Source organism: Caretta caretta, chromosome 2, assembly GCF_965140235.1.
Source record: "Caretta caretta isolate rCarCar2 chromosome 2, rCarCar1.hap1, whole genome shotgun sequence".
Classification (NCBI taxonomy): Eukaryota; Metazoa; Chordata; order Testudines; family Cheloniidae; genus Caretta; species Caretta caretta.
The window spans coordinates 162,241,624-162,267,936 of NC_134207.1; the positions used below are offsets into that span (position 1 = coordinate 162,241,624).

At 43.2% G+C, this 26,313-nt stretch overlaps 1 long non-coding RNA gene across 1 annotated transcript in view; it reads right to left on the reverse strand.

Moving 5' to 3' along the window:
- The window catches only part of LOC125631885 (uncharacterized), a 74,786-nt gene extending 56,496 nt beyond the window's left edge, over positions 1-18,290 (reverse strand). Inside the window, exons 1-2 of the long non-coding RNA XR_007355090.2 lie at positions 18,042-18,290; positions 15,849-15,939 (exon numbers count right to left, since the gene is read on the reverse strand). This is a non-coding gene — a long non-coding RNA (uncharacterized LOC125631885). The remainder of the gene's footprint in view (positions 1-15,848; positions 15,940-18,041) is intronic.
- Between the last annotated feature and the right edge of the window lie 8,023 nt (positions 18,291-26,313).

Genomic DNA, 26,313 nt, shown 5'->3' on the forward strand with positions numbered 1-26,313 from the left:
TCCATGACCTTTAAACAGGCACAAGCAATGGTGGACCAGTTTCTCAGCTCCCAGCTACATGGGGAGGTGACAGAATATGTTCTTTTAATATTAATATAATTCCATCGACCAGTTTTAAGTGTTTTTAGTCACAGTGAGATTACTGCATTCCATTCTTACCATACATAGAAAAATCATTACCCATGTTACTAGGAATCTGAAAACTTAAGAATAAGGGATCAATTATTAAGATTAAAGGGAGGCTGCTCTCTCCAATTACAATAATAAATCTAAATAACATGGTAACATTTAAAAGTCAGAGCTCACCAAAGGCAGGCACCGCCATTTATAGGCACATGCACCCAGGGCAGAATGCTATCATTTTCAACTGTCAATACGCTCCATGTGTTTTTCAGAAAGCAAGTACAAACATTCCCAGCAAAGGACGATGCTAAATATAAGCTTTTTTTGACAAGTGGTGTTGCCTTCTTCCTCTGTTGTGGTAATGAGAGAGCATTTTTGCTAAAATGGGAAAACAAATAGATTCCCTACTTCCCCCCCATCACCTTCCCCTCCCTGAGCACATGGTTTATCATAGTTTGGAGGGAACATTTTTGTGGGAGCTCTTTATTAAAAAATTGGCAGGGTGTCATTGCCCAAGTATGAGCTTCTTTGTCCATCTGTACTGTCCTCTACTTTTCTAACAATAAAGTTTGGAAACAAAGGAGATGCAGATAATTGTGAATATCTGAGTGACGTGGATGAGAACTAGTATAAAGAGAATGCTGAGTTTCCCTGAGTGCTCTTATCTGAAATAACACACCAGCTGGAGCATCTTATTAAGGGCTAAAAAAACCCCTCAGAATGTTAGAGCAAACTAAAAGGTATCTTATTTTTAAACTGTATTAAGAATTTTTAAGGGAAGGTGGGAAATGATATTTCAGACATGAATCATAAAACACAAATGATTGCAAAACAGCATTGAAATTTTCAGAATGATCACTTAAGAGCTGCTTTATTTTCTTTAAATGAATGTCGATTTTTGGTACATTAACTCGGTATTTTTGGTCTTAGTAAGTGGAAAGTATTCTCTGCTTGCAACTTTTTTTATGAGCATTACCACAAGTTTTGCAGCTGCATTCATCCAAGCAGATCATCATATTTAATAACAAATTGTAATTTGTTTATTTTACAAATTGTTGAGGGGACTGGATGGGTCAGAAGATTGCTAATGGGACATGGGGCTTTCACCTCAAGGGCACTATTTGAATCTGAACAGATCCAAACTATTACTATCTGTGTGGCTGTATAGCAGCCCATATGAAACAACATGGAGCTCTAGCAGAGATCAGGGTCCCACTGAGTTAGGTACTGTACAGACACATAGTAAGAGACAATCCCTGCTCCAAAAGCTTGCACTCTAAAGAGACAAGGTACACAAAGAAAGCATTATTATCCCCGTGAAGAGACTTGTCCAAGGTCACACAGGAAGGCTGTGGCGGAGCTGGAAACTAAATTGTCAAATACCTTAAAAACAAGACCAACCTCCTTCTCAGGAAGGACTCTCTTTGACTTCACTGGGGTTTGGTTCAGGACCCTGATGGTCTCAATTTAAGAAAAAGAGAACAACGACAGATAAATAAGCCTGGAATCCTTATTCTAAAGTCTATGGGTGTGATTCATACCTGGGTCACTCCAGTTCTATGATGGTGCCACTCCACTGAAATCTTCTTCATCACTATGGGACGCTGGTTTGAGGTTAGCTATATATTGGGTGGCAGGGACGGCATTTTCCAACTGTGTGAGCCAATGGCCTGATAGAACATGCTGGAGTTATACTGGGAACCAGTGGAGATCACCTATCAACCAATGGAGTTAACAGCAACATACAGAGTAATCCAGGGATGAGTCAGGCCCACTGAACGTTCAGTTTAGCTCTTGGCAGTACGGTTATTGGAAACCATGCAAAAGTGGTGTGCTTTTGATGATTATGGGTTTGTCACTTACAGCTAGTAAATCAGAATGAAAGAGTTAAGCAGTTGTTTAGAATTATGTCCCTCTGGTTTTAGGAGAGTCTCCCTGGAGGTCTCCCAAGCTCTGATGCCCTAAACTACACTTAATCACTTTTGGTGTCCTTCCCTGTTGATTGCAGCAGCCTCAGCACCTTTGGGATTGGTGTTGCATTACAGATCCATCAACGATTTGCTGCACACTCTGTATTATTTCACACCTGCTGAGGCAAACATTTCTCCACCAGGGTCAGATGATACTCTACATTGGCCTACAGTTTAAAATCTTGTTAATGTTGACACTTTAAATAAAAACTCTGCAGTCATGATGGACTGAGCAAGTCCTGCTAACTTCAGTGACTGCCGCATGCTTGGGCAGTTGCACTCTCATGCTTGGGGCAGCAAAAAACCTAGAGCCAGCCCTGATTTCATTGCCAAACTGGTATGTACAATATGATTGAACAACAAGCCTGATCCAAAGTCTATTACATTCGGTGGAGAGACCGCCAGTGACTTCAATGAGCCTTGAACCAGTCTCAATATGAATGAATTAAGCCATGGCTCTCAGAGTTCATTTTAAACTTGTTTTTTTAATGTTTGATGACAAATTGACTTTCTGAATGATTTAAAGGGGACTGACATCGCTTTGAAAGAGAGAGGTTCAAACCAAAGGCACAACTACATTAAAAAATAATAATAATTAGGGGCAAGGAGACCAGGAATGAAATGTTACAAAACTGTGCAAATATGACCTAGCACACAATTCTAAAGAAAATACAAACTATATTTCAATGGTTGGCTGCATGTTAGTTGTATGGTTCTATCTTACTCCTTGCAAACTCTAACATACGTGTTTAACTATGAGTTGTCCTATTGACTATAGGATCAGGGCCTTCCTTTTTCGGATCTCTCTCTCTCCCGCCTATATTTTATGCCTTCAGAAACTAAAATGGAACATACATCTGAAAACCACATCAAACTGGAGAAACACTTGAAGAAGGTGATGGAGAAGATAACACAAGATACTTAAGTTAAAGTGGTGATATGACAAATAGCTGAACAGTCTCTGCACTCTCTAGGATTTAGTAAAAGTAGTTTGGCATCAGACTGTCACCCAAAAATCAGATTAGATTAAGAAATGTTCAAGTTCTGGGAGTCCCATTTAGGGCTGGGTGAGTTATTTATACTGAATAATTTTTCTGACGATTTCCCCTCTTTTTTCTCCTCATGAAATGTCCCCAAATAGATCATGATTTTTTTTTAATATCTCCATTGCTCAAAATAAATTGCCAAAACATTTCTATGAATAATTCTTTATCTGTAGCTTTTTACTAAAAGAGGTTTGCTGAAAATATTTAACATTCAAAATCTGAGCTGTTTTGAATATCTACTCAAGTCACAGGAAATTTATTATGTTCCCTGAGTTAATGAGCAGAACTTCTGCAATCAGAATTAAGGTGTCATTTCTCATGTTGACAAACTCAAAATTTGCTTTCCATGAATGTTGTCCATTATTTGCTTAAAACTCATTGTTTCCATAAAAGTTCTTTACAGTAAATTGGTTCGCTAGAATATTTGGAAACAGTTGACTCAAGTGGGGCATGAAAACAGACAATGATATTTCAATTTTCCTACAGGATAAATAATCTAGGTAGAGAGAAAATACATATTCTATATATAATATATGCATATTCATCATAGTGATAAATACAGTGAATATTTTCTCAAATAAAAATGACTCATCTTTGTTCTCATGCCCTATTTGAGGGCACTTTCTATAAATATACGGGCAATCAACTTTTCTGGAAGGAATGTTACTTAGATGTAGAGGGATGTTACTTATAAGCCTTGGACCAAACGGCCTCCAGTCACCTGACCTCAATCACATGGTCCTTCCCAGTCACATGCTCCCTCTGGTCAGGGGCTTTACCTGGATGTTCCCGCCTGGGGAACTACAATTGCCTGAATTCCCATCTTTTAACGGGCTGGGGGTCCTCTAGCAGATGTGCTGGGCCAGGAATGACCAGCATCCTGTTACAGACAGAGATTGTGCCTCAAGGAAGCAAAATGCCAGCTCCTTCATGCAAGAGGGGAGCACACACTGCACAATCCTTGGATCAGTGCAATATCTTCCCCACCCCCATCCCCGAAGGCAAGTGTACAGAGGGTTGAAAGGGCATGGAGAGGCAGCAACACAGGAACTGCGATTGTCTCTGGCCCTTGTGGGGGACACAAGGGGAGAGAGGCTCCTTATGCTCTCCTCCATGGATGGGCCAGACAAACAATTTAAGCCTATGTATAGACTCTCAAAATGGGCCAAATTCTCCCCTTCCATTCTCTCCCTCTGAAGTCAACAGGAAATGGGCACCTGTATTTTGGGGGAGAATTTTGACCCAGGTGTATGCTCCTGACTCTAGATAGTCTATTCATAGGGACAGACTGCGACCTGTCCTTGCAGAATAATAGGAGGTGCGTGCCAGGCAAGGAATCACTCCCACCCTTTTTTGTACCCTGTTATAGTCTTGGGAAAATGTTTTTTTTTCCAGGAAAAAAATTGGTTATTCAGTGGAAATTCAAATACCAAAATATTTGGGTCAAAAACTGAAATATTTCTTAGTTTGGAAATACTAACACAGTCCTTTCGTGGGAGCTGCGGTTTGTGTGACTCATGCTCCCATTCTCTTTTATCGGCCATGCTCCCTGCATCTCCCATGATGCACCACAGTCTAGTCCACAGAATAGAATAAAGTTTTTGAGTATTGAGTATTTTAGAATGTTGGCTGGGGAGACAACAGTCAAGCTCCAATAGCAAAGCTACATGGATGGTTTCTTTTTTATTGTGATGAATTATTGACCACCAGTGTTTGATGTCTGGGCAGCTCCAGCATGGGTGCAGGTAAGAATTCCTACTGCAGCGCTCTTTATAACACTGTGCAGCTATCCGACAATTCTTCTGGAGTCATGAATAGCCTGAATACCATTTTGATTAGAATTTCTTTCAAATGCCTCAAATATGAGCACTTATGCATGATTTCCACAGACTTTCCTGTTGTTCTTTTGGTAAACACGGTATGTAAATGCCTTTGGCAGTGTCCCAGGTAGTTATGCTGCCAGATAGGGAAATAATGGCTGTGCAGGTACATGACATAAGACACAGTACAAACTTTCTTCAACAAAATTCTGTTTCTTTGTGTTACCCACAGACCTGGATTTTACCTCGTTGTGAAGTGACACAGCTGCAGATACTGAATAACTAATCAATTCCTCATGAGCCTCTCCTGAAGCTGCTACTGACTCAAAAATGCAGTGACGTCATGACCAAGTCTTTCTGTCCTCGTATGACTCTACTGAAGTCACTCGAGTTAGGCCAGGGATGGAGTTGAACCACTGCTTTCATTTTCATAACCAAATGGCTGACATCATTCAACTTCTGCACAACACTCCAAAGCAGTTTATTAAGGTGCCTGGGGAGACACCCGAAGTGACTGCGATCTTTTCGGTTGGTTTTTCCCAGATTTCAAGGGTTGCAAATTTGATCAGAAGAGCTCATCTTTTTGATATATAATTGGACACTTTGATGTTTCTAGTTGTATTCAGCGGGCAACGCTGGAACTGTATAAATAAACAATCATTCGGGCAGACAGGCCTAATACGAGATCTTGAAATCAGGGTAGGGACTGCCACTGAGTAGGCTTGTACCATGCCTGGCGCAACAAAACGCTAATCGCTGTTGGGACCCTTAGGCACTACCATAATACAAATAATGATTGGAACTCTTCTGCCATAATAATTGTAATACTTGTCAGGTTTCAGAGGAACAGCCGTGTTAGTCTGTATTCGCAAAAAGAAAAGGAGTACTTGTGGCACCTTAGAGACTAACCAATTTATTTGAGCATGAGCTTTCGTGAGCTACAGCTCACTTCATCAGATGTTTACCGTGGAAACTGCAGCAGACTTTATATACACACAGAGAATATGAAACAATACCTCCTCCCACCCCACTGTCCTGCTGGTAATAGCTTATCTAAAGTGATCAACAGGTGGGCCATTTCCAGCACAAATCCAGGTTTTCTCACCCTCCACCCCCCACACAAATTCACTCTCCTGCTGGTGCTAGCCCATCCAAAGTGACAACTCTTTACATAATCAAGTCGGGCTATTTCCTGCATAGATCAAGGTTTTCTCACATCCCCCCCACCCCCATACACACACAAACTCACTCTCCTGCTGGTAATAGCTCATCTAAACTGACCACTCTCCAAGTTTAAATCCAAGTTAAACCAGAACATCTGGGGGGGGGGGGGGTAGGAAAAAACAAGAAGAAACAGGCTACCTTGCATAATGACTTAGCCACTCCCAGTCTCTATTTAAGCCTAAATTAATAGTATCCAATTTGCAAATGAATTCCAATTCAGCAGTTTCTCGCTGGAGTCTGGATTTGAAGTTTTTTTGTTTTAAGATAGCGACCTTCATGTCTGTGATTGCGTGACCAGAGAGATTGAAGTGTTCTCCGACTGGTTTATGAATGTTATGATTCTTGACATCTGATTTGTGTCCATTTATTCTTTTACGTAGAGACTGTCCAGTTTGACCAATGTACATGGCAGAGGGGCATTGCTGGCACATGATGGCATATATCACATTGGTGGATGTGCAGGTGAACGAGCCTCTGATAGTGTGGCTGATGTTATTAGGGCCTACTTGATTATGTAAAGAGTTGTCACTTTGGATGGGCTAGCACCAGCAGGAGAGTGAATTTGTGTGGGGGGTGGAGGGTGAGAAAACCTGGATTTGTGCTGGAAATGGCCCACCTGTTGATCACTTTAGATAAGCTATTACCAGCAGGACAGTGGGGTGGGAGGAGGTATTGTTTCATATTCTCTGTGTGTATATAAAGTCTGCTGCAGTTTCCACGGTAAACATCTGATGAAGTGAGCTGTAGCTCACGAAAGCTCATGCTCAAATAAATTGGTTAGTCTCTAAGGTGCCACAAGTACTCCTTTTCTTTTTGTAATACTTGTGATACTTTTGTGGGTTTAAATGAGCAGAATGTCAAATGTGAAAAAAAATGTACAAGATACAAATGTAACCAGAGGTGGGTGGTAAACAAAACATCGGAGGAGTATTCCAGAGCCCCTTCAGTTGGATATCCAAACACCCAAGGACTACAGAGCAAAACTCTGAAATCCCAAAGTGTTGTGTTGTGGCATCATTCCCAAATGCCCACACCTTGAAAAAAGTGCTACTTCTGGTGATACTCTGATTGCATAATTTAGCTGGCACTGGCTAAAGTACATCACTGTCAGCAATTCTGCATCTGATGAAAGTACTTGTAGGAAGACAGGGCTAGAGTTGGCAGCCCTTTTTCACACAGGTAGTCTTATTGACCGGGGGTTCTGATGATAGGGGAATTACTTATGTGAGAAGGAGAAACAAATTGGGCATAGGAACCTAAGAATCACACTAGCAATGGAAAACACCTTTTTAATAGCATCATAAGAGACCCGTGAGCTTTCCTGAGTCATGACTTTCAGCTGTATTCTCCCATACACTAAAGGCCCAGTAAACTGAACAGGTAGGTTTTAAATCAGTAGCTCACAGCATCCCCTTAACACAGTTTGTTTATTTTGATGCTGCCATTTCTGTTGTCTTGACATCCTGTTGGTGCCAATGTGTGTTCTTGGGGGATGTGTCAAAGGACTGGGCCTCACCCTTCACTATTCAAACATCTGAGCTTGTTGATGGTGTCACGTTCATTACGAAAACTGTGTAATACCAATTAAGCAGACTCAGGCTTTTGTACTATACTGTCTGTAAATCACAATCATATTAATTAACTAAATTAAAAAAAGATGTTGGACCCAATTCTGTAGTTCTCCTTACCCCACTACTTACATAATTAAGATTTCCATGAGGAAGTCAATGGGAATTTTGATTTAGTAAGAATTGCAAGGATTGATGCACTATTAAGTAATTTAGGTCTGTTTGGGGACTGTTTTAAAAGTATTATAATCTGGTGATGATTGTCAGCTGGAATTTAAATCTCTTTCTTTCATCACTCTAACATTTTGAGAAATTGAAGGACAAATGGATACCCAGATCCTCAGCTAGTGTAAACTGGTGTTGCTACTGAAGTCAATGGAGATTCACCAATTTATACCTGCTGAGAAGTTTCGGTTTGTGTATGACTTTGCTATGTATTTTGTTTTTCTGTAGCACAGCCAACCACCCGAGAGAACACAAGGTAACTAACAAAGCCTATTGTCTGATTTGCTGATGTCAATATAAGGGCATGTTATGGTGACAGGAAAGAAACAAAGTTAAAGGCAAAATTTAAAGAACCATGGCACAGGAGTAGGTGCTTGAGAGAAAGAAGGAATGTTTGCACAACACATAAGGACAAAGTGGCAAAGGTTCCAACAGGTGAAATAAGAGAAAGAAAATAAGGGAAAGAAAATTAGAAGTCAGTTTTCGAAAAGTATTTGATGGTACCTTTCTAAGATGTGACTCTAAATTCATAGCTAGCGTAACTCCACTGGAATCACAGGATTTATACTAGGGATGAATTCAGTCCATGTTCTGCTCTGATACTATGGCAATGAACATGGTACAATAATATATCCAGAACAGAATATATCTAACTGAATGGTTCTGAGGGACCAAGCAGGAAAACAAAACCTTATCAAATAGAGAATTCCTTTGTATCTACTCTTGAGTTACCAGGGACGCAGGTATTTTCGGATTAGCAAATCTCTAACTCTCAGTTTTGTCTCAGCAGCAGTTCCCTAGCTCAGTGGTGATCAGTCATCTCAAAACTTCTCCTTTCAGAAATTGACCATTTCCATGGTAACAACTGCCAGATGCACTGGGAAATGTGATTTTGTTTGTATATCAGTGGAACAACCTGGATGTAGAACTTTGGTGCTGTGTGAGGTCAGTGCTCCTTTTCTATTAAACTGTTTGTTTCTGAAAGAGAGGAAACAGGTGCAAGCACGAGTCAGCAGCCAGTTGCTGGCTGATCCATGGAGCAGGATTGGCAGCAGCACCCGAAAGCTGTCTGACTGCCCACCTGCAATGCCAGGATATACTGCAGCTGCAAGAGAGTGGGAGGGACAAGTACATTAAACAACAGCACCCAACTGTTTATCAGCATTTTTCCTTTTCTTCTTGCTCCTTTGGTGTACTCTGCAAACAACAGCAACATTCCAGTTTAACACCTCCACAAGATCAATTTAGAGAAGGGTTTTAAAAATCCTGATTTCTCATTCAAAGACCATTGAACTGAAACTGAAGAGAACATTAGTTTAATCATTGAGAGCTTGATGTTGCTTAAATAATGACTGGTGCCTTCATCTCCAAGAGTCTTATGACCATACAGCTAAATCAGGGATGGACAAACTTTTTGGCCTGAGGGCCATATCTGGGTATGGAAATTGTATGGCGGGCCATGAATGCTCATGAAATTGGGGGTTCAGGTGCAGGAGGGGCTCAGGGCTCTGGCTGGGGTGTGAGCTCTGGGGTGGGGTGAGAAATGAGGAGTTCAGGGTACGGGCTGGGGCTCCAGGCTGGGGCAGAGGGTTGGGGTGCAGAGAGGGGTGAGGGCTCTGGCTGGGGCTACAGGTTCTGGGGTGGGGCTGGGGATGAGGGGTTGGGGGTGCGGGAGGGGGCTCTGGGCTGGGACCGACGGGTTCGGAGGGCAGGAGAGGGATCAGGGCAGGGGCAGGGGGTTGGGGCACTGGAGGGAGTCAGGGGTGCAGGCCCCAGGTGGCACTTACCTGAAGCAGCTCCCGGAAGCAGTGGGATGTCCCCCCTCCGGCTCCTATGCCGAGTCACAGCCAGGTGGCTCTGCGCACTGCCCCGTCCGCAGGCGCCGCCCCTGCAGCTCCCATTGGCTGTGGTTCCTGGCCAATGGGAGCTGCAGAGCCCCTTGTCTGACCCTATGCATAGGAGCCAGAGGGGGGACATGCCGCTGCTTCCGGGAGCTGCATGGAGCCACAGCACCACGGAGCTGGAGTGCCAGAGCGGGGCAAGCTCCAGACCCCGCTCCCCGGAAGGAGCTCAAGGGCCGGATTAAAATGTCTGAAGTGCCGGATGTGGCCCCTGGGCTGTAGTTTGCCCACCCCTGAGCTAAATCCTGGTCCAACTGAAGTCAGTTGCAAAACTCCCATGGACTTCAGGATTTGGCCCATAGAAAATGTTTGTACTGAAGTTCTTGTCCAGCAACCAGTCATACCAGCAATGGAGTTTCATCTGACAGACTTCCTATATTTTCTGGAAGTCTCTCAGCTTGGAGGCTCTTTGCAGTAAGCCCATCTGTTTTATCTGAAGTTACTCCAGCACCTTCATCCTCTTTGAAACGGATGATTTGCAGGCCAACCCAGGAGGCTGTGAATGGCTCATGTGAGATTCAGTCCCACTTTCCCTGCAGTGCAGTGGAATAACAGTGTTTCCTTTCGCTCACAAGCACAGTTTCAGGTTGGAAAGTAAAGACACAAGGTCTGCCTTATGGGACTGAAATTCCCTATTTCCAAGGCTAAGATTGCAGGTGTCATTTAATGCGTGGATTTCAACTGTCATAAAAAAGTCCAATTTTTTATTTTTAAGGGATTTCTTTTAAGTGCTTGTGAAAGGGGCTGGATTGACTGAAGGATTAACAGTAGCTTCAGCTGCTTTTTTCTTAATTCCTAATTTGCATTCTAAACACTAGACCCAGATTTATTGTTCTGTTTCCCTGAATAAGTACTGTTTTATTTCCAGGTCGGCAAATGTATGCAGTTAATTAGATGCTTGAAAGACTAGAACTCGGGTTGGATTTAGGCCTGCAAGCCTAAGGCTGAGTGTGCTGGAGAAGGAAACTACCAAGGCATTTGGGAGAAGAAAATGTTTACTCTGCTCTACAAAAAACGAATATTCAAGGGTTGGGGTTATGCATCCTGTCCAGTACTCTGCCTGCTCAGACCCCACGGAGACTAATCTTGATTAGAAATGAGGCCAAACTCCACCTCTGAATGTAACATACTGTAACTGCATACATACAAACACCGTGGTCATCAGCTGTTATCAAACCCAGGACTCTTCAGCAATAAAACCACTGTCCTCTACCATTTTAGGTGAAGGAGCGCTCCTTCAGCTGTCAACGAGTAGTAGGTATTAGAGTCATTGGAGACATTAAGCCAGTGTATTTGCATGAACACTTCAGAATGCAAGTGATGTTCATATTCAGATCCAGATCCCAACGTTGTAGCTGGACCCTACTTTTATAATGAGCCGAATAAAAACTCTCTGAGTCCCAGTGCCAGGAACTCTGGGAAGTTTGGATCTGAATCTAAAGTTAGTGGCCCAAGCTCATCTCTAGCCTAGGTTCAACTCAGAATATGGGTGGATAACCCAAACCATAAAATATAACCCCCTCGCATCCAGAAAACAACCCAAAGATTTGCCAGATTCTGTGGAAGAACATGTGCAGAGATCTGTCAGCAGGTAGATGAACTAGCCCAGGCTCAACTTGCACATGCTCATAGGGTGATTATCAAAATGGAACACTCTTGGGGAGGGAAAGGAGAGTGAGATGAAGGCACAGTGTACCTATGTACTAAACACCCCCTCAAATTTATTTCAAAGTAACCCCACAATGATGACATCAGAATAATGGAAACAAGGAAGCTCAGAAATAATAATGTTGTCAAGAATGGTTCTCGGGTCCTGACTGACAACATCACTGAAATAAAAGGCTCTTAGCACATATCCCATGTGTGAGCCATTCAGATGTGAGACTTCAGATTTGGATGAGACACAGGAATGTGCTTGTCACTCACTGGTTGTCATTCCAACCAACATTAATCTCAGCCACTGTTTATGACTTTTCAAAGACAAGCAACATCCTTAGGTTCACTAAGGTCACTCAGCAGCTAACGACCTATCAGAGTTTAACAGAGCAAAAACATGTTTGGCTTAACTTCCGAGGCCTTTTCCCTGGTTTTAATATCAATAACAATGAAACAAATATTACATCAGCAGTACACAAGGGCCAGTGCACAAACATACCATGTTTTTTCACATGGTTGGTGCCTATTGGACTGGTAATGTTCTCATGAAGGGAACACATATCTGTTCTCTCTCTCTCTCTCTCTCTCTCTGTCTCTCTCTCTCTCTCTCATTACCATGGTGTCTGGGCACTTAAAAAAATGAAGAACAGTACTAGCAAGAGCCAGGCAACAAAATGGTGGGCACCAGGAATGCTTCTGCACACAGTTCTGCCAATAGACCTTAATCTGACCCTCCAACACTTCCTGGCTTCCCACCCCTCTCTCCTTTGCCCCTGTTCCTCTGTTAGTCCAATTTTTTACCTCTCTATAGTACGGACTGTCAATCATGTCAAACAGCGGCAAACGATGTGGAGACTTTGTGAAGTGGTTTAACCGCAACTCGATTTACAACTAGAATTGGGTCTGAAGAAGAATACTGGTTCCAAATGTTGGGAAGGCTCTGAATCTGAAAATCACACCACAGGCCTGTCTCTGGAACCCTGGATTCTGATCTGGAGCCAAACTTCAGCAGAAGGGCCCATCTCTACTTGTGACCTAAACCTTAATGGGAACCCAAATCTTCAGAAGTAAAAAAAGAAATGCATCAATACACTGCAGCTCCTAGACATCTATGAACATTTTAGGAACAGCAAGAGAAAGAGACTCATCATATGCACAAATTAAAACAGAAAGTAGCATCTCAATGGAATTTTTCACCGCAGTCCTGCCATCTATGACTATGCTTCAAAGAGATATATGATCATAACCAACTGAGAACTACGTACATTTCATATACACACAGACAGCTGCTTAGGGCCTTTTTTGGCCCACAATGATTGAGCAGAATGTTCTGTGATGCTTAGACAGAATTATTCTCCTGAATGCTCTACTACTGGGTTTCTCCCCCCTGGAAGTCTTTGAGGTATTTGAGTTCACACCAAGATTAGTGTCTATCATGCAATCATGTTAAGCACTCTTATCTATAGCTGTGAAACACAGACACTTTATAGCAGGCACTTGAAGCAATTAGAGCATTTTAACATACACAGTCTGCATCTCATCTGTAACGTCAAATTGTCAGATAGGATACTAAACATTGAAGTCCTGGACTAGTTCTGCATGACTACCGTTGAGTCCCTAATGATACAGGTGCAACTTAGCTGGGCTGGTCACCTCGTACATATCAATGACACACGACTCCCCAAAGTCATATTTTATGGACAGTTGAAAACAGGGGCACATACACTGGGAGGCCAATAAAAATGGCATAAGGACACTTTCAAAGCGCACCTAAAAGTTGGCCAAGTCATCCCCAACACACCGGAAGCTGCTGCTGCTGTGGACAGATCAGGATGGTGGCAGACCTATTTGTCTGCAGTTAAAGCCATTGAGAACACCAGAACAGAAAAAGCCAAAAAGAAGTGTGAGTAAAGAAAACAGTCTGCCGGTAGCAAAAACCAGTGCCCACATCTGCCCAACATGCGGGTGCACCTGTGGATCCCTCATCAGCTTACATTCACACAAGACAATGCACTGAAACAAACTGACTCTCAGACATCGACAATGACAGGAAATTTCAAGGGGTACATATCACATAAACACACCTGGCTGCTTAGGACCTTTTTTGGCTCAGAATGATGGATCAGAGTGCTGACATGCCAGACAGAATTATTCTACTGAATGTTCTACTACTGGGTTTCCTCCCTACCCCTCCCCTACCCCAGGATTCTTCAAGAAACAAGCCCCCCAAAAAGCTTCCACAGCCAGGCCACGTTTAAAAAGAATACCTCAGTTAAGCGTGGGAAATTGTTGCAGAATATATGACCACAATAAAGACCTTACTAAGAAGAACATGATTTTCCATCCCATATCAAGCCACTTATACTGTCCTAATTAGACTCGTCTTCTGTGTGGAGCTGTTGCTTTACCATGGCTGCATCAGATTCAAGAAATAATTTCTTCCTCTCCATTTTAAATTACTATTTACCATAAAAGTGAAATTTAGGGTCAGTGAGAGGTGCCACAGCCCTGCAGACTGAAGTGCTCCATCTACAATGGTGGCTGTCAACCTTTCCAGACTACTGTACCCCTTTCAAGAGGCTGATTTGTCTTGCCTACCCCAAGTTTCACCTCACTTAAAAACTACGTGCTTACAAAATCAGACATAAAAATACAAACGTGTCACAGAACACTATTACTGAAAAATTGCTTATTATAAAATAAATCAATTGGAATATAAATACCGTACTTACATTTCAGTGTATAGTATATAGAGAGTAGTATAAACAAGTCATTATCTGGATGAAATTTTAATTTATGCTGAGTTTTCCAGTGCTTTTTATGTAGCCTGTTGTAAAATTAGGCAAATATCTAGATAAACTGATGTACCCCACTGGAAGACCTCTGTGTACCCCCAGGGGTACACAATACCCCCGGTTGAGAACCACTGATCTACAACACAGATACAGCACTGTAGGCTTTCCCACACTGCCTGTGTGCTTCAACTGTGAGCTGAGAAGTACCATGTCTATGTGGGTAAGAGGGTACTACAGGCCCCAGGTTTATTTGGTTATTGTGCTCTCGGCTTAGAGCACTCTCTCTCGCTCTCTTATATCATCATAACCACCATCAACTTACCGGCCTCTCTAGGTACCTGTCCCCTCCCCCGACTCTCTCTATGTATCTATATTATGTCCATTACTGTCATATGTAAGGTTCAGATTTCCAAAATAGTCTAGGTTGGTTATGGCTAAAACAAATGGAATGTATGTGGGTCTAAGCACCCTAGATTGCTTTGAAAAACTCAGCCTAAATTGGCCTACAAGGCTGCTAACTAGTGCCTGCAGCGGTGAGGGCACTACAGATGGTCAAACTATTCTACTGAGAACAGAACCCCTGATCCTGACCTTAATCTTTTCAAAATTTGGGGTTATTTGAGATACTTTAACTGAAGTCTCCTCCAAGTTCTCCCTCTCCCCCAACCTTTCGTTGATAAAATGGAAGGAATCAACAACCGCGGAGGCTTCTCAGATACCAGATCAAACTTTATGATACAAATACGTTTGTGATCACTCACTCTTCTGTCTGAGCAGGGATTATTGCCTTGTAACGGTTGCTTCTCTTTGCAATTGGCTCAACTGCTGCATTCTGATGAGTCTCTCTGTTAACCCACCCAAGCAGGCTAACCAAATGTTTCCAGGGATGAGAAAAATAAATCTGTGAGGATTCTTTTCCACTGACATTGTTTTTTATTGTAAATAGCTATATTTTATTTTCTACTTCTCATTTTCAAGGCATTAAAAATAATGCAGGGTGGACCTCCCCCCCCACCACCAAAAAAAAGTCATCAGTGCTTTCCTCAGGGTAATCTGTAAGGAGCAAGGAACAACAAAAAAAGACAGCACAGGCTTAAGTTATGAATGTAGGAAATAATAATAATAAAAATGGGTGGACTGGATGCTTCCCCTGCCCCCTCCTGCACCAGAACAAACAAAATGATGTACGTGTTTTCCTGAAATGTCTGGCTCCTCTATGTTGCCGCTAATAGAGCCAATATGGAGAATATCTAAAGCTGCCTTGCTCTGATTAACATGACTCCCTTTGTGGCCTGGTGGCCTAGTGGTAGCACGCTGTGTTGCCATGCAGTAAACTTCGGCTCAGTGGCCAGCACTGATCTGTCATGCCCCAGGCTGGAAAAGGTTGGGAATGCTGCTGTGGCAGCACCTTTGGCTCCGGGGGAGGAGGAAATGCCTCATATCACTCAACAGTAACTCTCCACTTAATTAAGGTGTGGAACTGTCATCTGCTGAAGAGTGTTCCATCCAGTCCTTCTTACCTGGGAGGATGAGAGCCAGCAAGCAGAGCCTTCAGGGGTAGGGGCTGGGGTATAAAGTGTAGAAAAGCGGGGTTGGGAAATCTACAGGCATCTGAAAGAAACACACACGACTCATCAGGAAAGGAGAAAATTGCTGTTTCAGCAAGAGGCTGAAATAGCAATCCTAGTTCTGCCGCAGTACATCAGTAAATGACCCCGAATGCTTGGGACATTTCATGTGCACATTGATATGCCTGACAGTAGGGGCTACCTCACATGTTGTTAAAGAGACTGGTATATGTGACAACTAATACATTTATTAGCAGGATAGATTCCGGAATCTGAGTGGAGTCTCTGAAATTTCTATACTACTCATGCAAGTTAAGCCAGCAGAGACACTTTCGCACCCAGCACTGGTATAGGGACAATTTCGCACCTACTGCAGGATTTCACAGCCACGTTGTCTGAGCCCGTCATAGAGCACCACTGATGGCGGTACTGAGGAGGAAGGCTTCTCATATTCTCACTCTGCTTCTTGTATATCCACGCAGTGCCAGTCACAATTTGGCCTTTACTCTGGGTATTATGCCGATTTTACAGCTGAATAAACTGAGCACAGAGATTAAATTACTTCCCCAAAGCCACATAGTGAGTCACTGGCAAAGCCAAGTTAGGATTAGAACTAGTAATGGTTCCCATTTCTCAGCTCTTACAACTAAATTACTCTGCACTCCTCTATAACAGTGGAAATTTCTCCATGCTCACATTCATAGAAATCTGGCCCTGGGGGAAATCTCCACCAAACACAATGCAACCATGGTAACTGCATCACAAACAAACATCAGCTGTTACAGAATTTTGATTGTAAGACTTTCAGAGAACTTCCAGTTTCAGATGAATTACTAATAACTTCCATAAGAGAAGATTTTGAACTGCAGAGTTTGGATCCAAATCCTGAATCCCAAAGTTCAGGTGTGTTTGTATCTGAAATTTGGTTCAAGCCCATCTGTAATTTCTGTTATCTGCTGTACTATAGGATTTTGGGCTCTGCGAGAAGCATTATAGCACAGGAAACAAGGTAAATGCAAAAAAAATTAAGAATTTGAACTTGAACTTGTAACTTTCAGATTCACAGATATTCCCATATAAACTATTATTACCAACATACTTTATAAATATTATGTTTCATCTCCCTCTGATAGGAATTCCAGGATACTGAATTCCTAATACCCAAGTTCAGTGGGGATATAACATTAGGTAGTTTTGCTTTGCCTGCCCTTCAAAGCTAGTGGGTATTTTTGAGTGTTTTCCTATCCCTCTTCTTTGATGAGGAGTCCGTCTTGTTTCAGATGGGTACTTGCTGCCTGACCTCTAGATACCCTTGTGTTTTTAGCATGATATCCTTAGAATACTGATGCTCCTATTCTTGATCTTCCACATCCCAAATATTTCCTCTTAGTCACTTCTCTGATACAGGTGGCTGTTGAAGTGGAAGTGTATCATCTGATAACCTGTGCTGCTTAACTGGCTCCTAGAATCCTGGGGTTATTTTCCAAATGTTACTGTTCCACTGGCCTTGATTGTGGCAATAGAAAAGTGTTTCACATTTATTTCTCAACTTTTGTCCCTCAGTTTCTCCTTTTTTCAGAAAGCCCTCTGATTTCTGTGACTTAACTCTTGCCTTTCATTATCTTTGTGTGCTTTGTTTTCACATCCCAGTACCTTTCTCATGAGAAAGCGTTTGTAAAACCCGAGAACAGTTCCACTGTGTTTCAAAAGCATGGGAGTGAATTTCTCCAGACTTCCAGCTCAGATTTCTCACAAAGCTCAACAAAAATCCACTCACAAAGGCACAATAATAGTTACTCCACCTATATATTTGCCTCTGTAAACTACAGATGAGGCACCTCAATGCAGAAACCTTGGAAAATGCTAACCACCTTTTCAATAGTTCTAACAAGAAATATTCTATATCAAACAAATAACCGTTTACTTGCTTTACCGCCTGAATATTGTAGGTAAGCATGGATGGATGGAGATGCTTACTTCTGCATCATCACTCTCCTGACTTTCAGGACAATATTGGTGTCATCACAGCTTGCTTAAAAAGCAGATATCTCACAGCATTTCAACCGCTCAGTTTACTCATGTCTTTGATATAGTCAGCTGAATGCCTATTATCTCACTTGAAAGAGAAGCTTTTAGTTTGCTCACCTCAGTCACCTGCAGGATCTTTGAAATGCCTCCTCTTCTGTTCCTTCCAAAGAGTGCATTCCTGCATCACCCACTTCGTTCCTGAGTCCATTTACCATCCAGTTAGCAATAAGTTCCTGCTAAGTTATCATACGTAACGCTGAGAAAAAAAAAGACACTGAGACACAATGCAAGGTCTTTTCCCCTATCTTTCTTTGACTATTTGTTTGCTCGGTGATCCATCACAGACAGGTCTCCACTAGTAAATTGAACAACCTACCCTCCTGGTTCTTCTTTTCTTCTTCTTTTTTATAAACATATAATCAGTGTTTCAAATTCTTCAAGTATCACAAACTGTGCTTCTCTATTGCCCTCTTCTGGCTATCGGGTAACACAACCTCACTACTGAATCAGAGAGCAACAAATATACAGTACCATTTCCTTGTTTCCCTGTTTAAAATCAATTGTGATACATGCTGACCAAAAGTCAACAAACATCATTCTATTTCTTCCCTGCATTGCAAAGCACCTGGAAAGATTTACAGGTTGTTGGTCAGCCCTGGTAAGCACAAAACACTTAACAGCGGGGCGGGAAGCAGTTGGTAAAAGAGGCCTGCTCACGTGCTTTTTTGTCACCAAAATATTGGAAAAAGTGGAAACAAACTAATTTTATCTAAAAATGAAACACAGGTGGATTTACCCCAATGATGCCATAAATAACATGTTCTTCTGTGGCCTCGAGGGTTATCTGATTTTAAGGGTTTGGTTGCACCAGCATTGCATGTACAGAACTACTGATTTTGATGGTAATTCTATAAGTGAAGGGCTTGCAGAATTAGACCTCAAGAGAGCAATGAATTACAGCCCATGGTTTCTTGGTCATATTTTCTTTCTTTCCTCAGATTTCTCTCTGTGAACATTTATTACCAATATTTGCTGAGCTGCACCATGTTCAGCACGGCACATAACCTAAAGGAAAACATGGTCCCTGCCCCATGAAGCTTGCACTCTAAATTAGAGAGCCACACAGACAATAGTCCAAACAGATATGTATAAATGGAGCTGTGATGTGCTGGTGCACAGCACTCTTAAAGTGAGGATGACTAGCTTCAACTGGATGCGTAAGGCAAAGGGAAACCAGTGAAAGGATTCAAAGAGGGGAGTGACATGGGGTGGGTTCTGGTAGAAGATGATAATTTTAGCAGAAGCATTTGAATAGACTGGAGGGGATTGAGGTGAGTTTGCAGCAGGGAAAAGCATGGCTTACGAGTGGGATAAAAGTGAGAGAGAAAACTGATTTCTCTGTATATTAGTGGTCACTAATTAATTCATACATTAGTTATTAGTGCTTGGTAATTCATTTAGCCAGGTAAATGTTCTTACTAAAAAAAATAAGAATAATTTATGATCTGGCTACTTTGTACAATTCTGGCAGCACAAGGGACCAGATTCTGGCCACAGCATAATTTCCCTTTGCTAGCCATCCCCAGGGGACATGCTGGGGACAAGGAGAACATGCCAGAGTTCTTGGCATAGGGTTCCTTAGTGTGCAGGCCAGCTTCCAGGATCCAGGAAACAAATGTGGATAAAGAGGAGAATTTGGCTCATATTCTGAACCTCATGCTCTCTCTCTCTCTCTCTCTCTCTCACATACACACTCACTCACACAATTCTCTGTTGGCCTGCTTTAAGCATTCTTCTTTGCATTTTACTTTAATTTTTAAAGAGACATGGACCCGTACCAATATTCTGTTTTTAGTGTTCAAAATCTGTAACCAAATCAAGTTATGAATTTTTTCAAATCGTCATATATTTATAATTGGCTAAATGAAAGCCGCAGCTGCAAACACCCCCATCATCTGGGATGTTCGACACCCCCAGAATTGCGTTGTTTGAATTCAACATGTCTCTGGATCTGAATTTTGCAGCCTGAGCCCACCTCTGCTTTTAAATATAGTCCTCTGCTCTGTTGTCACTTTTGCTGGCTCAGTCTTTTTAAAACATATTTTATGGTCAAAGCTGAAGTGCCACTTTTTCTACAGCCAAATAGACTCTGTACAAAGCTGTCCACTTGGAGCCATGCCTTTTAGAAGAGTCCACACAGCAGTGGATTGGTGGGGTAGCCCATTGCTGGCCAATACACATGAATCAAAGAATGGGACAGAGGAAAGAGGAATTGCTCTGCAACGGGGAGAACAAGTCAGGGAGAACCAAGCTGAAGGTAGATGATAGGAATATGGGATGTAAAGCAGAAAAAACTAGAAACTAGAGGTGCACAAGACAATATTAAAGAACCAGGGGTCTCTAAAGGAATGAGGCAAAACTACATTGTCAAAAATCCAACAAACCTGTAACACAACCGGAGCACGCATACCCAGCAATGCCTGCCACCTCTAGAACTAGCATACAAGGCATTCTTACCCCAGAGAACCCTTTGTTTCTATTTCCTTTTCTCCAGCCTCTCTCTCAAACCACACTCAGCTGCAACCCAGCCCGGAGGGGACTACAAGTTCAGTACACTATTTTTGATTTCACGTATCTTTAACATGCAATGCATGGCACTCCAGATACAAAGAAATCTTTGAGTTTCCTGTGAGACTGAGTATCCCTCATGCAACGTGTTCATATATATGTGTATATCATGGCAAATATCTCATAAAACAACAATATTTTTGTCCCCCCCTCAACTCTAGGTTCCATTTTTCCTGCTTCATTTTCCATCCTCCTGCCAGCTCCTTTGTCCATATGATGTTACACACTGCAAAAGCACATAAATGGGTCACATTCTGCCTTCAGCTACACCCCATATTCTGCCTTGAGTTAAACGGAATTTTAAGCGTGGGGTTGAGGGTCCGTCTATACTAAGATAATACAGCAGCACAGCTGCGGTGCTGCTACGGTGCCACTCTACCACCATAGCGTAAACACTTGCTACAACAACAGAAGGGGTCTTCCCGTCACTACAGTTAATCCGCTCCCTTCAAAGGCGGTAGCTAGGTTGATGGAAGAATTCTTTCATCAACCTAGCAGCGTCTATATCAGGGCTTGGGGCTGCTTACCCATGGCTTAACTACTTTTTCACACCTCTGAGCGACATACCTTGTTCGGCCTTAGTTTTACAGGTAGACAAGGCCTGAGATGCTGAGGCTGCCTGGCTAACTGGAGCAGGGTGCCCTGTGGAGTGAATCCACCACCTCGACGCAGAGCAGTAAATAATCTGGATGAAATCCTGGCCTCACTGAAGTGAGTTTAGCCATTTATTTCAAAGGGCTCAAGATTCCATCCAGAGTCTCTTCAAGAGGATGGGGCCATGGGTGGCGGGTGGAGCCCCCACTTTGGGAAGACTAGCCCCTGGCTCCACCCCTTCTTCCCCCCCCAGACCAGAGCCCCATGCCCCCCCCCCCGCCTCCCACACAGCCAGAGCCCCAGGCCCTCCCCCACTGCAGCCAGAGCAATAAGGCCTCCCCTGCCCAGAGGAGCCCTGAGTGCCCCCCACCCTTGGTGGAAGGAGCCCCGGGCTGGCCAAAGCCCTGAGCACCCACGCACACACACCTACCCGGAGGAGCCCCGAGCCCTGGGCTGGACAAAGCCCTGAACCCCCCACCCCAACCTGCCCAGAGGAGCCCTGAGCCTCCCACTCCCGCACGTTCCCTGGGGAGCTCCGAGCCCGCCCCACCCTGAAACTTGCTGAGGGGAGCCTCTCCCGAAGAAGAGCCTGAGCTTTTGATATGCCCCATGCAGGTTCCGGGGCGGTTGAGGAGGCAGTATCTGCTGCTCAGCATCCTAGGACCATCAGTAATCTCTCTAGAGTCTAGGGAGATTACTGATGAATCAAGGAAGCTGAATAGCACATACCACCTCCTCAGCCACCCTAGAACCTGCACGGGGCAAAATAAAGCAAAACCTTCCCCCACCAAACCCCTCAACCAGGGGTCCAGTGGCAGTATCAGGGCCAGGGGAGGCAGAGTCCTACCGCCCATGGGGAAAGCCTACAGAGGATGAAAGCCAAGCTAGAGAAGACAAGCAGATCACAAAGAATGAGCCTGATGACCTCAGTGTCAGACTGCGGAGATGGTCAATAACTCGAGGTAAAGTGGACCACATCCAGTCTTTCTGAAATGAAATTTCATCCTAAATTTACAGCAGTACAAACTGAGCTAAATGCCAGGCATATCTGAGCATGTAGGTATAAGCCTTCCTGTAGTGGAAGCATATTGCTTGAATGTCATGAGGTTTTATTATATTTGAAGGGATGTAGAGCAATGAGTAAGGCAGACATATTAATCCTGGGACATTTCAGAGTCCAGCGTCAAATATGTATTGGATAATTTGACAGAGAGAGGAGACAGGAAATGTAGATGCTGTCCTTTCTATAGCAGTGGTTCTCAACCAGGGTCTGGGGCCTCCTGTGGGGTTGTGAGCAGGTTTAAGGGGGTACACCAAGCATAGCCAGAGTTAGACTTACTAGGGCCCAGGACAGAAAGCCAAAGCCCCACCGCACATGGCTGCAGCCCAGGGCCCCAAGCCCCGCCACCCAGGGCCAAAGCCAAAGCCTGAGCAACTTAGCTTTGTGATGCCCTCTGTGGCATGGGGCCCTGGGTAATTGCCCTGCTTGCTACCCCCAATGCCGGTCCTGGCTTTTATGTGCAGAAAAACAGGTGTTGTGGCACAGGGGGACCGTGGAGTTTTTATAGCATGTTGGTGGGGCCTCAGAAGGAAAAAGGTTGAGAACTCCTGGTCTATAGGACCCCATGGACTGCACAAAAACATGTCCTTAAAAAATATAGGACTGAGGGAGGGGAGAAATCTCTGCAAGAAAACACTCATCTTACCAATAGAAAACACGGTATGGGATAGGTAAAAATTATATTGTTGTGTTTAATATCAGCAGCACAAGAAAATTATTCAGTTAGACTCTACTTTTACCAATAATATCATGATTCATTACCACTGAAGGCTGAGGCCCATGTCCCCGAGCTGGAAGAGAGCTTGGTTAGGGCCAATGGTAAATTAATTCCTTGAAATGGAATGGAGAAGATTCATTCTGAAGTTAATGCAATCCACATGAGGCTCCAAAATAGAAAACCATGACTTAGGCCTTGGCTACTACAGAGTTTTGTCAACAAAAATTATGTCGACAACGAAAAAGCACTAGAATAAAAATCAGTATTGCATATTCACGCTCGCTGCCTCTGTCAGCAGAGCATGTCCACAGTTGGGACACGATCATTGACAGTGTGAGCAATGCACTGTGGGAACCTATCTCAAAGTCCAGATCTACAGTTTCTGTGGCTAGATCTTGTGGAAAGACAGAGCAGATCACAGTGCATCTTGGGACCAAGCTCAATGTCCCAGAATGCATTGTTTTCTGTCCCAGCATTTCCTGGGCTTCTGGCTTTCTTTCACAGCATTTTTCAGCAGCCCTTCTTTGCTGTGCACCCCGGCATCTTTGTGAGAAGGGATGGATCCTGCACTGCTCTCCTATGCTCTGATAACTGTCTCGAAGACATCGCAGATGGCAATGCTGTTAATTACAAAATTCCTAACAGAAGAAGACTCCCAGTTGCCTGACATGCTGTGTGATATAGATAGGAGAAACTTTAGATTGCTTTTGGCATTCACAGAACAGCTGCAAACAGTGGACCATTGCTTTTGGGCTCAGGAAACAAGCACTGAATGGTGGGAGCATATCATCATGCAGGTGTGAGATGACGAGCTGTGGATACAGAACTTTCGGATGCGGAAAGCCACCTTCCTGGAAATGTGTGCAGAGCTCACCCCAGCACTATGGTGGAAGGATGCCAGAATGAGAGCTGCCCTATCAGTAGAGAAGTGCGTGGCAATTGCTGTGTGGAAGCTGGTGACTCCAGATTACTACCCATCAATCACGAATCAGTTTGGAGTCAGGAAGTTGACCATTGGGGCTGCATTAATGCAAGTGTGCAGGGCAATTAAACACATCCTGCTACGAAGGACCATGACTTTGGGAAATGTGCATGAAATCATGGAGGGCTTTGCAGAAATGGGTTTCCCTAACTGTGGAGGGGTGATAGGTGGCACACACATTCCAATTTTGGCACCAGACCACCTTGCAATGGAGTACATAAATAGGAAGGGGTACTTCTCCATGGTGTTGCAGGTGCTTGTGGATCACTATCGGCATTTCACTGACGGGGCGGTCTGGGAAGGTGCATGACACACACATCTTCAGGAACACCGGCCTGTATAGAAACCTACACGTGGGGACTTTCTTTCCAAACCAGATTACAGTGGGAGATGTTGAAATGCCCATAGTGATGCTGGGAGACCCGGCATACTCCTTACAGCCATGGCTCATGAAACCTTACATGGGAAACCTGGACAGCAATAAGAAGCGGTTCGACAACAGGCTGAGTAGGTGACAGATGACAGTGGAATGTGCCTTTGGCAGATTAAAGGCGATGCCTTTATGGCAGGCTAGACCTTCAATGAGGATAATATTCCCATGGTCATTCCACATGTTGCATAATCTTTGTGAAGCTGAGGGTGAAAGGTTTGTTCAGGGGTGGAGTGTTGAGGCAGACAACTTGGCTGCTGATTTTGAGCAGCCAGATACCAGGCCCGGGAGGCTCGAATCAGGGAGGCTTTGAGGCAACCCTTTGAAAATGAGAACCAGTAATGTACATCTCTGTGGTTGGTGCTGGAATATCACATTACATGTAGTTTTCCTAGGAAGCAATGGTGAAGTTTAGGGCATTACATTCCAGTACACAAATGATTAAACTGCCTGTGGTATCGGTAGTGCCTGCTATCTCGATTTGTAGGAAACAAATAAAGATGAGCAACCATTCAAAAACTTTGCTTTTATTGCACAACACACACACACACAAAGACACTTGGTGGGAAAGGAGGTACCAGGGAAGGGCAGACTTTCACAGCTGTGCATAGATATCATTTTGAAAGTTGTCTAAGAGGGTGGAGTGAAGGGGAAACCGAGAAGTACCAGAAAGCAGAAAGGACTCTCTATGTCTAGACTACCACTTTTGTCAGTATAATTTCTGTTGCTCAGGGGTGTGAAAAAAAACACACCCTGAGCGACATAAGTTACATGGATATAAGCACCACCTCCAGGCCCGCCACAGATAGATAGCTTCTCCTGTGGACATAGCTACTGCCACTCGTTGGGGGTCGTTTAATTATGTCAAGGGGAGAGCTCTCTCCCATCAGCATAGAGCGGCTACACAAGAGATCTTACAGTGGCACACCTGTGCCACTGTACGCTCTCTAGTGTAGACATGGGCCTATGTCCCTTTGTCATTCTACTGTCATTCCTTCTGATCACCTATAGCGGATCATCAGTGAATAAATCAGGAAAGGAGAAACATTTTTCAAGTAATTTTCTGTGCGGATTAAATCTAATTTTGTCATTTGGATTTTAGAAGTTACATATGTTTTCAGGATTAACCATAAAAATTAAGTTGCTATCTAAGATGCATGTGATGTGCACCCTGTAAATCTGTACAGTTGTATGATAAATTACTATACCAGTTTGCTGAGTTTTAATTTTCTGCACATTCTGTTTTGCATGCAATTTTTCCTAAAGAAACAACACTGTGCAAAGAAACTGAAGCTTTCTGTCCAAGAAGATTCCTTTCCTGTGCATGGAATTCATTAGAATATTAAAAGACTTATTGTACCAGTTATGTTTATCAAAACCCATTAGAAGTGAGAGGCAATCCTTCTGGCTGGCTCACATTTCATATATCTTCAAAAGGTATCTTTTGAAGTGTCAGAAAGACATTTGGAATGATCAAATATGCAGAAGAAAGTAAAAATAAAGTACATGGCATGGAATACTGAAATCAACTGAGTGTTTGGTAGATATACCTATACAACTATGATGAGATACTGTTAGCTAGGGAATGACAATGTGTAAGAATGCTAATGAGAACTGTAATATCTCTAAACAAAGCCTCCAGGTCCAGCAAGCTAGCAAAGGCACAGCAAGATACAGAAGCTGGAAGCTGAAGCTAGATACCGTCAGACTGGAAATAAGCTGCAATTTTCTAACAGTGAGGGTAGTTAACCTCTGTAACAACTGACCAAGTGTTGATTCTCCATCTCTGGCAATTTTTAAATCAAGAGTGGAAGTTCTTCTAAAAGATCTGCTTTATTTCAACAACAATTCAGGAAAGTCCTGTGATCTCTCTTATACAGGAGGTCAGGTGAATCCCAGTCAGTCTGGAGTTTCATAGAACAAGAGGACACTTACTACTCCAGTTGATCTGGGCGTGAAGGTTCTTTTTCTTTATGT